Below are 11,648 nucleotides of genomic sequence, written 5' to 3' on the forward strand. Positions count from 1 at the left end.
CTTTTCATGATCTACTTGCATAGAAAATTTACTACTCTCCACATAAGCAAAATTCTTCTTATTCGGAATAGTGGGAGTATCATAAGAGACTCGAATACTATAAATTGTTTCTACATTGAAAGAATAAAGTTCAGAAAAAAGGTAATCGTAATCATGACAAGTTTTATAAATATAATCATCACTACTTTTAATAGCATAAGTTTTATCACAATAATCATCATAAGTAGCAACTTTGTTCTCATCATAATCAATTGAAACCTCTTCCAAGATAGTGGACTCATCACTAAATAAAGTCATGACCTCTCCAAATCCACTTTCATAAATATTATAAGATTCAACATCCTCCAAAATAGTGGGATCATTACTTCCTAAAGTTGACACTCTTCCAAACCCACTTTCATCAATATAATCATCATAGGTAGAAGGCATGCTATCATCATAATAACTTTGCATATCAAAACTTGGGAGGCTAGAAATATCATCTTCATTCAACATAGCATCCCCAAGCTTGGGACAAACATTAATTTCCGCAAATATATTCTCAAATATGTCATCCTCATCAAACATAGCTTCCCCAAGCTTGGGCCTTTTCATATCATAAGCATAATCACTCTCATCATTAATACTATGGATAGCACCAATAGTATAGCAATTATCATCATCACAATGAGTAGTAAGAGCAACGTCATTTGGGAGGGATACCTTTTTGCCTTTGCTTCTCTATTTTTTTTCTTTTCTTCTTCACATTATGTGTGGGTTCAACCCTCTTATTTGAGCTCCTTATTGATGAGATTGGTTGAATAGAAGGCTCCTCCTCGATACCTGATTCATCATAAGAAATAATAGGAGGATAATGGGAAGTCTCTTCCCTTTCATTAGTATTCTCTTCATCTTCTATTTGTTTTCTTTTCTTTAGGTGATTGGCAATATAAGGATTTTCAATGCAATTCACCGCACAATACACATAAATTTCCTCTAGATCAAAATCAAGAAATCTATCAAGATTAAATTTTGGAATACCCTCAGTTATACATTCCATTTCTTCATACCCCAAAAGAAGACTAAGCTCTTTATGATGCTCAAGGGTAATCAAGTTATCACAATTTTTGGACACGATTCGATCATGAAATAATTTGCATTGGAGATTTAAATGACCATGTTCATTGCAAACTTCACAAGGATGGTGAAAAATATTGATTTTTTCAGCACAAACGTCAAGCCTATCTTGCAACAATTTAGTTTCTAAATGCTTATGCCTCTTGCAATATCTATCTTCTCTATTTGGTGTGTACTTGCAAACCCAATGCACTCCACAAAAATCGACATGCTTATAGGAGACATTTTCATCATAACTAGTGCAATCATCATTAGTACTATGGATATTCAAAGAGTTCATACTAACAACATTGCAACCATGCTCATCATTCAAAGATTTAGTGCAAACATTTTATAGATTTTTTTCTTGAGCACAATTTTCCTTACCATCATTCTTACGAAAGATATAAAAAGATGAAGAGTATGAGACAAACTTAATTCCATTTTTTGTAATTTTGTTTTATAGACTAAACTAGTTATAAAACAAGAAACAAAAAGATTCGATTGCAAGATCTAAAGATATACCTTCAAGCACTCACCTCCCCGGCAACGGTGATAGAAAAGAGCTTGATGTCTACTACACAACCTTCTTCTTGTAGACGTTGTTGGGCCTCCAAGTGCAGAGGTTTGTAGGACAGTAGCAAATTTCCCTCAAGTGGATGACCTAAGGTTTATCAATCCGTGGGAGGCGTAGGATGAAGGTGGTCTCTCTCAAACAACCCTGCAACCAAATAACAAAGAGTCTCTTGTGTCCCCAACACACCCAATACAATGGTAAATTGTATAGGTGCACTAGTTCGGCGAAGAGATGGTGATACAAGTGCAATATGGATAGTAGATATAGGTATTTGTAATCTGAAAATATAAAAACAGCAAGGTAACTAATGATAAAAGTGAGCGTAAACGGTATTGCAATGCTAGGAAACAAGGCCTAGGGTTCATACTTTCACTAGTGCAAGTTCTCTCAACAATAATAACATAATTGGATCATATAACTATCCCTCAACATGCAAAAAAGAGTCACTCCAAAGTCACGAATAGTGGAGAACAAACGAAGAGATTATGGTAGGGTACGAAACCACCTCAAAGTTATCCTTTCTGCTCGATCTATTCAAGAGTCCGTAATAAAATAACAAGAAGCTATTCTTTCCGTTCAATCTATCATAGAGTTCATACTAGAATAACACCTTAAGACACAAATCAACCAAAACCCTAATGTCACCTAGATACTCCATTGTCACCTCAAGTATCCATGGGTATGATTATACGATATGCATCACACAATCTCAGATTCATCTATTCAACCAACACAAAGTACTTCAAAGAGTGCCCCAAAGTTTCTACCGGAGAGTCAAGATGAAAACGTGTGCCAACCCCTATGCATAGGTTCATGGGCGGAACCCGCAAGTTGATCACCAAAACATACATCAAGTGGATCACGTGATATCCCATTGTCACCATAGATAAGCACGGCAAGACATACATCAAGTGTTCTCAAATCCTTAAAGACTCAATCCGATAAGATAACTTCAAAGGGAAAACTCAATCCATTACCGAAAAAGGCTTTCGCCCCGCTTTATATATAAAGCACCAATCAACAAGCATCCAGTACAAACAGACGTCACGCCACCGCAACACACGCACACACCCAGGGCAGGATACAAAGGCGATGAGCGCAGCAACACCACCCCTAGCACTACCACACAGAGATGAAGCTACATATGACGAACCATGCACTCCAAGGCGGCGCCTTCAAGAAGGGAACGACCCGCCGCGCCGCCACCGCCTGATCCAAGGATCAGAGTTTCCCCCGGAGCCACATGACGGGCAATGATAGCCGCGACGACGCCTTCAAGAAGGGAATGATCTTCGCCACCGCCGGTCCGTCCGAAGATAGAACAGGTTTTCACCTCGGCCAACACTCACCGTCACCGAACGCCACACCCCGGCAACCACGTCGCCCACACGGCCATGGAGACCGGGCAGCACCAAGGCACGGGCTCTGCCCACGAGCACTGCGCTACCACCACCAGGGTCGCCGCCCCAGCATCCAAGACCTCGACACCACCTCACCCGAGACCCGTCGCTCCCCAACGAAAGAGACGAGCGGAAAGGTCCCACCTTTCGCCCTCCTAGGCGACCCCCAGCGTCGAGACCCAATAGGTCGGCCAAAACTGGCATCCACCGACCCGTCCTGCAGCCCCGAGCGCGAGACGAGCTCAGTCCTGCTGCATCGACAGGGGGACGAGGTCAGTCCTGCTGCACCGTGCGCGAGACAAGCTCGGTCCTGCTGCATCGGGCGCGGGACGAGCTCGGTCCTGCAGCACCGGGGCGCGAGACGAGCGGTGGACCGCAGCTGGGAGAGGACCAGCCCATTGATGGGAGTAACGCCCGAGCGACGAGGAGATGGGGTGAAGGCCGAAACGTCCCGACCGCAAATGAGCCGACGCTGGAGAAGCCGGCCGCTTTCGCGAACAGATCCGTCGAGCTACCGTGGAGCCGCCACAACACCGGGAGGCCATCACCGAGACCTTCCCACGCCGCCGCCCACGGCCGGAGCAGTGGCCACGCCCGGCCGCTGCCCAACCCGCGCCGCCTGCAGGAAAACTCGCATCAGATCCGGCCGGCACGCTCCCACCTGTACCAGCACCAGCGCGCCTCCGACCCCGACCGAGAGGAGAAGGAGGCCGAGCCATGGCCGAAGAGAAGGGGTCCACCGGGACCCGCCCGCTGCAGCCCGTGATCGGAGCTGGACCACCGCCGCCACCAGGCGAGTCGCCCCCGGAGCCCCGCCCGCCGCCAGGCAACAGAAGCAGGCGGCTCCTCAGCATCGCCAGAGCAGCAGCCCGCCAAGGCAGAGCGCCCTCCGGCCCTCGCTGCCGCAGCCCGAGCCGGCCGACAAGGGGATCTGGACCGAAGGAGCCGACCCCTCCATCTCTGCCTCACCAGCCGTCCATCCATCCGCGCAGCCGCCGCCGCTCCACCGGCAGGCCGCGCCACCAGCACGGCCGCCCGGGTCGCCGCCGCGCCGCCCCGCGCGAGCGACGCGCCCCTGCCAAGCTGTGGCGTCCGCGCCGCGAGCAACAGGGGAGGGGGGCCAGAAGACCCCTCCGCCGCCGATGCCAATCGGGCTTCGCCCGGCGGTGCCCTCTGGCGGCGGCGAGGAGGAGAGGAGGTGAGGAAGAGGGCTGGTGCGGCGGCGGCTCTCGATAAGATCCAACTATAAGCTCCAACTATAATAGCAAAGCTCCAACTATAATAGCAAAAATCAATCCATTACAAAAGAGTAGAGGGGGAGAAACATCATAAGATCCAACTATAATAGCAAAGCTCGCGATACATCAAGATCGTGCGAAGTCAAGAACACGAGAGAGAGAGAGAGAGAGAGAGAGAGAGAGAGAGAGAGAGAGAGATCAAACACATAGCTACTGGTACATACCCTCAGCCCCGAGGGTGAACTACTCCCTCCTCGTCATGGAGAGCGCCGGGATGATGAAGATGGCCACCGGTGAGGGATCCCCCCCTCCGGCAGGGTGCCGGAACAGGGTCTCGATTGGTTTTTGGTGGCTACAGAGGCTTGCGGCGGCGGAACTCCCGATCTATTCTTGTTCTCCGATGTTTTTAGGGTATATGGACTTATATAGGCGAAAGAAGTCGATCAGGGGAGCCACGAGGGGCCCACGAGACAGGGGGGCGCGCCCAGTAGGGGGGCGCGTGCCCCACCCTCGTGGCCACCTCGAAGCTTCCTTGACTTCAACTCCAAGTCTCCTGGATCACGTTCGTTCCAAAAATCACGCTCCCGAAGGTTTCATTCCATTTGGACTCCGTTTGATATTCCTTTTCTTCGAAACACTGAAATAGGCAAGAAAACAGCAATATGGGCTGGGCCTCCGGTTAATAGGTTAGTCCCAAAAATAATATAAAAGTGTATAATAAAGCCCGTAAACATCCAAAACAGATAATATAATAGCATGAATGCTTCATAAATTATAGATACGTTGGAGACGTATCAACTAGCTATGCATCATCAGTTTCCACAATTACGATGTTAATACCCCACTTATGAGCCTTCTCATTGCATGAACTAGAGATGATACCCCATTTATGAGCCTTCTCATTTATGATACGTCCACAGCCCATTTATAACCAAAACCTCTTAACTCAAGAATATCTATTAGAAAATCCAAATTAACTATGCAGTAAGATTTTTCAGAGTCCAATTTCAGAATTAGTCCTTTCTCATGTTTTTAGAGTTAATCGAATGAAGGGTTTCATGGGTAACATGCTTTCTAAAATGAATCTGCCTTTTATGAAGGCACATTGATTAAGGGAGGTCAACCTATTCATGAGTAAAGATGACCTATCAGTAAATACCTTATAAAAAATCTTAAGTTGTGATACAATAAACTGATTGGCCTGAACTTTCTCATGGTCCTAGCATGACCGTCCTAAAGAGATCTAAGTTATTACTTCCCCAATCATTAAACATAGCTAATGGATCAACCTCAATAACATCTATAACATTTTGTATCTTATGTTTGTTGTTTTTATTGTTATCAATTGATTATACTTAGTATCATCCTTAATATCATCTGATCTTCATGCGCTCGTGTTGGCGGGCAATGTACTTTAATGATTTCTTCAAATTTGCGGGAGCAGTTTTGATGGGCAAAATGGTAGGAGATGCCTTGAGTGAGTACGAAGGGAAACAAGATCATGATCACTGAGGGATCAAACTGCTTGCTTCACCGTGACAAGTCAATTAGTATCTGGTCTTACATGGTGCAAATTAAGTTAGGACATATATCATACCCTAAGAAATAGTGTGAATATGTACCTGCCGTTGTGACTATTTCCGGCATCGCCTCTGTTTTATATGGTGTTTGTTCAAGGAGTGTATCATCCAATGTGTCTACTCTTGCCTTGAACTCAGCGAGCTTCTGTATATGAAGAAAAAAAGACCACATTACAACCCCTAACATACCACTCGGTTTAGGATTCAACCCTTAACTTGAAAACCAGTTGTTCCACACCCTTAACTTGCCTCTTTTTTTGACAAACGATACTTTATTTATTCATATGTGAGAACCAACGTACTGGATGTGACTCCATCCAGGTACTGGGTGTACAGAATCTAGCTAACTTAGCTATTTCATGAGCAACTTGATTGCTCTCCCTATCACAATGAGCGAACAAAACATGATTAAAGTCTTTAGTCATATAGTAGCAATCATCAAAGATAGCTTCCGTCACTGAACTCGATGTTTCTTCTTACAAGGCCAAAACCACCTCGGCACTATCAGATTCCAGCTCTAGCTTGTTACATTTGACTGTTCTAGCCAAGTTTAGCCCAAATGTAACTGATTTCTTATTGGCCGTTGTTATAACTTCCCGCTATGATCACGGTATTAGCACCAATAGTCCCTTCTAGTTGATCCTCATCGAAGCTAGCATCAACATTCAATTTCATCTAACTCGTTCCTGGGTTTCGTCCAAGTAGTTTTGTGTATTTTTGCTTTTGGACTGCATGCGATAGCAAAGTTTGCGGCCAGCCCTCTAATCGCTACGTGGATTTGCGCCGCTCTTTGTGTTTGTTCGTCGTGGGTAAGTTTTCCCTTAACTTGCCACTTGGTTTAGAAGACAACCCTCCACTCGGTTTTGACCATGTTGACCGGTTTTGATTAGTTTTGACCACATTGACCCCGCCTTACATGTGGGAGTGGGACCCACCGAAAAAAAAAGAAACATAAAGATCTCTATATTCTCTGTCCCTGGCAAAAAGAACAATCCGTCATGCGCTCATGCCCACGTTGCGCTCATGGGAGGCCTCTCGCTTGCAATGAACGGGGAGCAAGTGATTTGGCCCAAGAGGGATCTCTAGGTCGTCTCGACACGATCATGGGCTACTACGGCGGCAACTTCTATCAGAGGAGGAGAAGAAGAGGAGTGCAGCCAGAATTAGTGCAACACCGAGACCTTTGGAAGCATGAGGAGAGACGGGTGTGGCCGCCATGCCCCCGGTCTGCACGGCCACCGTCCTACGACTCATTGACTCCTGCTGTCGACCGCGCCGCTCTGGGTAGGGAGGTTCGGAATGGAAGCCGCCGATGACCATGTGGCAAGCCCTCATGCCAACTCCACCGCACGATCCCAAACGGACATCCGGTTTGGCCGGATTTCGTCTCTTTGGGGCGGCAATGGGTTCGCCCATGTCCGCTTGTGTCCGTTGGGTCGTGGGTGCGCCCAACACGCGGCCCCATCCCAAATCATGTCCGGGTGGACGTGATTAACAAAATAAAAATTAAAATAAAATGCCGAAAAAAGTAAATAAAAGCAAATATAAAAACATAAAATATAGATTAACCATCACGGCCACAAAACGGCCCAGTTCCACGGTTCACATTGTCATAATTAACATTAAAAAAAAACGCCACCGGCGCGCTCCTGCCGTGCCCGTCGATGATGTGGCCTTCGCCGTCTTCAGTGGTCGCCGGTGTCGTCGTCGTCGCTGACGAGGTCGACGTAGTCCGGCGGCGTCCAGAGGTGGGCCTGCGGTCCGCGGTACGCGCGGGGGGGGGGGGGGGGGGCTGGAAGGTGGGAGGTGCCTGCACCACCTCCCGTGGCGACGCGTCCCGCTCCGGTGACCGCGGCGGCGTGCGGCACCAGTTCACGCCTCCCACGGCGTCGGCCATCTCCGGAGCCGTGCACGACCAGCTCCACTGTTGGCCCACCAGGCCCGGGTGGAACGCGGCCACCAGCTCCTCCTCCATCACCTCCTCCGCCGTCACCATCTCCAGCTCGGGGATGGCGACATCGCCGGCCGCAGAGAGGGCCATCGTCTCCTCGAGGCCCGGCCATTGGCGCTCATCGTGCGTGTGACACGTTGCATGAGCCGGGCCTCCTCCTCCGCTGTCATGCGAGGAGGTGGAGGTGGCGACGGAGATGGGGAAGGCGACGGCGTGGGCGTGAGGCCACGCACCCGCGTACGCCCGCGCACCTCCCGACGTGGCCGCCGCGGTCCTGACGCCGTGCCGGCGAAGTAAGAGGCGCGCCGCACGTCGTGCTCGTCCTGTAGTCACGTGTCCCAGAGCACGGAGTCGGGGGCGTACCTATCTCGTAATAGAGGTCGTCAGGGAGGAGGCGGCGGCGGCGCTGGATCTCCTCGTGGTGCGCACGGCTGCTCATCGGGACCGGCGGGATTGGGACCCGGTCGTTGGGGAGGGGGACGTCGCTCCACGGGACCGGCGTCCTCGTCTCCCAATAGCGCCGGCATACATCCGCGTTGATGTACTACCGGTCGCGCTCGTCGGCGGCCCTAGGGCCAATGGTGAATGGGGCAGGCGCTGGGGCCGTGGTTCCATAGCCCCATGGCTGCGAGGCGGTCGGCCGGCGAGTTCGAGGACGGGGAGAGGCTAGGGTTTGGGGGTGTCGGGTTTCGAGGAGGCGGCGGGCTGGAGTGGGGAGTGTGGACGACGACCGGTCTACGGCCTCCCCATTTAAGAAGGACAGCGGCCCCCTCGCCTGGGCGGATGACAGGTGGGGCCGGCCGCCCGTGCGCATTGATGTTGGCGGGTGGGAGGTAGGTGGCTGCCTGCCACGCGGCCCCGACGCGGACGAGCATCGCGTCCGTTTGCTACCCGCCGCGACCCAAACCCGGCGCATGTTTGCACTCGAAATAGGTCGAGCCGGACACAAAACGGACCAGATAGGTCCAAGCCGTCACGCGTTGGGCTGTCTGATTTGTCCTTTTTACCCTAAACGGACGGGGCCGGACGGGATGGGGTCGCGCGGTGGAGTTGGCCTCACCACATCTTTATCAACGGACGGAGACAGGCCACCATGGGCCATCAGCCTGGAGCAAGTCCTCATGACGGCTCTGGGGGCTCTGGAGGGAACGATAACCGATATTCGGCACCTGACAGCTCCCCCATCACCGAACCCTAGTGAAGAAGGGCCCAAAACCCTTGTTCCACCGGCTTCATCACCACCAACCATCACTAACACGGTCGTCATCCCATCAGTATCACCGGCTTCCACACCAATAGGGCGGAGCCTCCTCGGGTTCACAACCCTAGGCACCGGACCCCGGAGTTCATGACTCATGGGGCCGGTCCATCAGTCTTCCCTACACCAACCATGACTCCTCCAATCATCACAAACGAGGCAGTATGGCTGCTTACCACCTGGTGCCAGGAAATGATCACAAGAGCATGACAATGAAAGCCATCAGGCGGGTCACTTTTGCTGCCCACATCCAACTACAAAAGAACAAGGAAGAGGCCCTCGCACAACACGTCCGATGGAAGGAAACCATGGCCAACGAGAAGCGTGGGCAACCCCGACGCCAGACCCGCTCAACAACCGACGCCCTTGCGGCTCGTGGCTGCAAGGCGGTCAACGAGTGGCGGAGCTTCAAAGAAATCTTAGGAGGGGCGAAGCTATAACTTATTTTCATACCAAACCATAAGACTGCCCCAAATTGAAAGGATTGATTCAGTTATATCTGAAGTGTCGATCTCGCGTACCATAAAATTTGCAATTCTTCAAAAGGGTATGCATAAGACCTAAGAATGGAAAAATAAAATAAAAAGAATGAATATCAAAAAAGAAAAAATAAAAATAAAAAATAAAATGAAAAGGTGAATAAAAAAGAAAATCAAATGAAAATACATTTTTCTTTTTTCATTGCCTTGCTGAGCGATTCACTAGTGCTGAGCGATTACATTTTGTTTTTCTATAGATAAAAATCCATACATAAAAGAATGTTCAAGAACTTTAGAAAGATCAGCATTTTGAAAAATGAAGTCGTGACTTCGATAAAAGTTTGCAGATCTCATGAACTTCGGGAAAAGTGTGTGCATCTGAAAAAAAATCATTAATTCGAAAAATGTTTGTGTTATTTAATAATTGATCATGAATTTTAAAAATACTTCATGAATTTGGACAAAAATCACGAACTAAACAAGTTTATCAATTAAGAAAATTAATATATTGTAAAATTGGTGAATCTAAAAATTAAAAAACCAAAATGAAAAATTTCATCAGGAGCTTCTACAAGCTTCACAAAACCGGTGCATAAAAGTAATACCTACATGGGCCGGAGTGCCTCTGTCTACTGAACAACTCTAACAGCCCCTGCTCCGCGCCTTAAGCCACCGAACAGGTGGCTGGCGGCTGGCGCCCACTACAGCGCCTGGTTCGGCCGGCCCGCGAAGCAAATCACAACGAACGAATAAATCCAGAAAAACGCAAAAAATAAAAAAGGCGAGTGATAGACGCCGGTGCGCCGCCGAATTTCGGCCGGTCGCACCGCGTATATACGATTTGTTTTGTATTAGCCCCACGATGCCTTCTTCCCCAACTGCTTCGGTAGCTAAAAAAACCTTGGCGCATGTTCATCCCGAGCAGCCCCCCATGATCTTCCCCAGCCGTCAGCCAGCTCGCCGGTCGTCCACGTCGCCGCGGGCTGCCGCCCTCGACCACCCCCCATCGCTTGGACATCCTCCTGGCCGACGGCTCCTCTCCAGCATCACCATCTCTTGTTCCCAGCGTGGCCTGCCCCGATCGCAGCACCCCTCGTCACCGTGGCTCTGGCCGGCTCCGCCGCATGCAGCTCCTACCGGCGAAGGTTGCAGCTCCGGCGAAGGAATGCCGCCATTGCATCAATGGTGAGGTGCCAGTTCCATCTTTTTGTCGCCGGGTTGAAACTTTTCATGTCAACGATTGCAACTTTTTCATTGTGTACTCACGGGTTGAAGCTTCCTATAAAGCCAGTTGAAGCTTTTTATAAAACCGATTGAAGCTTTTCAATTCAACGGTTGAAGCTTTCCAAAATGATGGTTGTAGATTTTTTTTATTTCATAGTGGTGGATTGAAACCTCTCCACTCCACCGCTTGAAGCTTTTTCAAATACGGTTTGAAGCTTTCACATGAACTATTGAAGCTTTTTTCAGTTGTACGGGGGTCCATCGAAGCTTTTTCAAACTATAGTTGAAGCTTTCATATGAACGATTGTAGCTTTTTTCAGTGCATGGTGTCTTGTTGAAGCTTTATATACCGCCGGTTGAATCTTTCGAATCGAACGGCTGTAGCTTTTTTGGTCGTCAGTTGCAACATAGGTGGAGGAGCAAATGCTTTCAATTTCGTTTGGAAGAAGATGGTTGCAGCAGCCAGCAGCGGGGAGAGGAGGTCGCGCCCCCGCTGTGGTAGCATCTCCGGTGGACGGTTCCAGTAGCTCTCGGATGGCATATCCATGGCAGCATCCAACTTCGGCTCGCCGGTGCGGAAGGAACCTAGAGCCGGGGGCAGCGGAAGAAGTGGGCATGGCGCTGACGTTGGAGGTATGGACTTGCATGGGATTGGGGCTAGCCGGCGCCCGGCAGCGAGATCTGAAGGAGGAACAGGAGGGTGTGGCCACCCCCGTGTGTGGACGCGGCTGAGAGAGAATTCAGGAGGAAGAAGGTAGCGAGGAAGAAAGGGATCGGGAGGAAGCAGATAAGGCAGGGGGAGGTGGGTTGCGCGAAGCGTACGATGGCCTCGATCGCGTGGCTCGC

Source organism: Triticum aestivum, chromosome 1D, assembly GCF_018294505.1.
Source record: "Triticum aestivum cultivar Chinese Spring chromosome 1D, IWGSC CS RefSeq v2.1, whole genome shotgun sequence".
Taxonomy (NCBI): Eukaryota; Viridiplantae; Streptophyta; class Magnoliopsida; order Poales; family Poaceae; genus Triticum; species Triticum aestivum.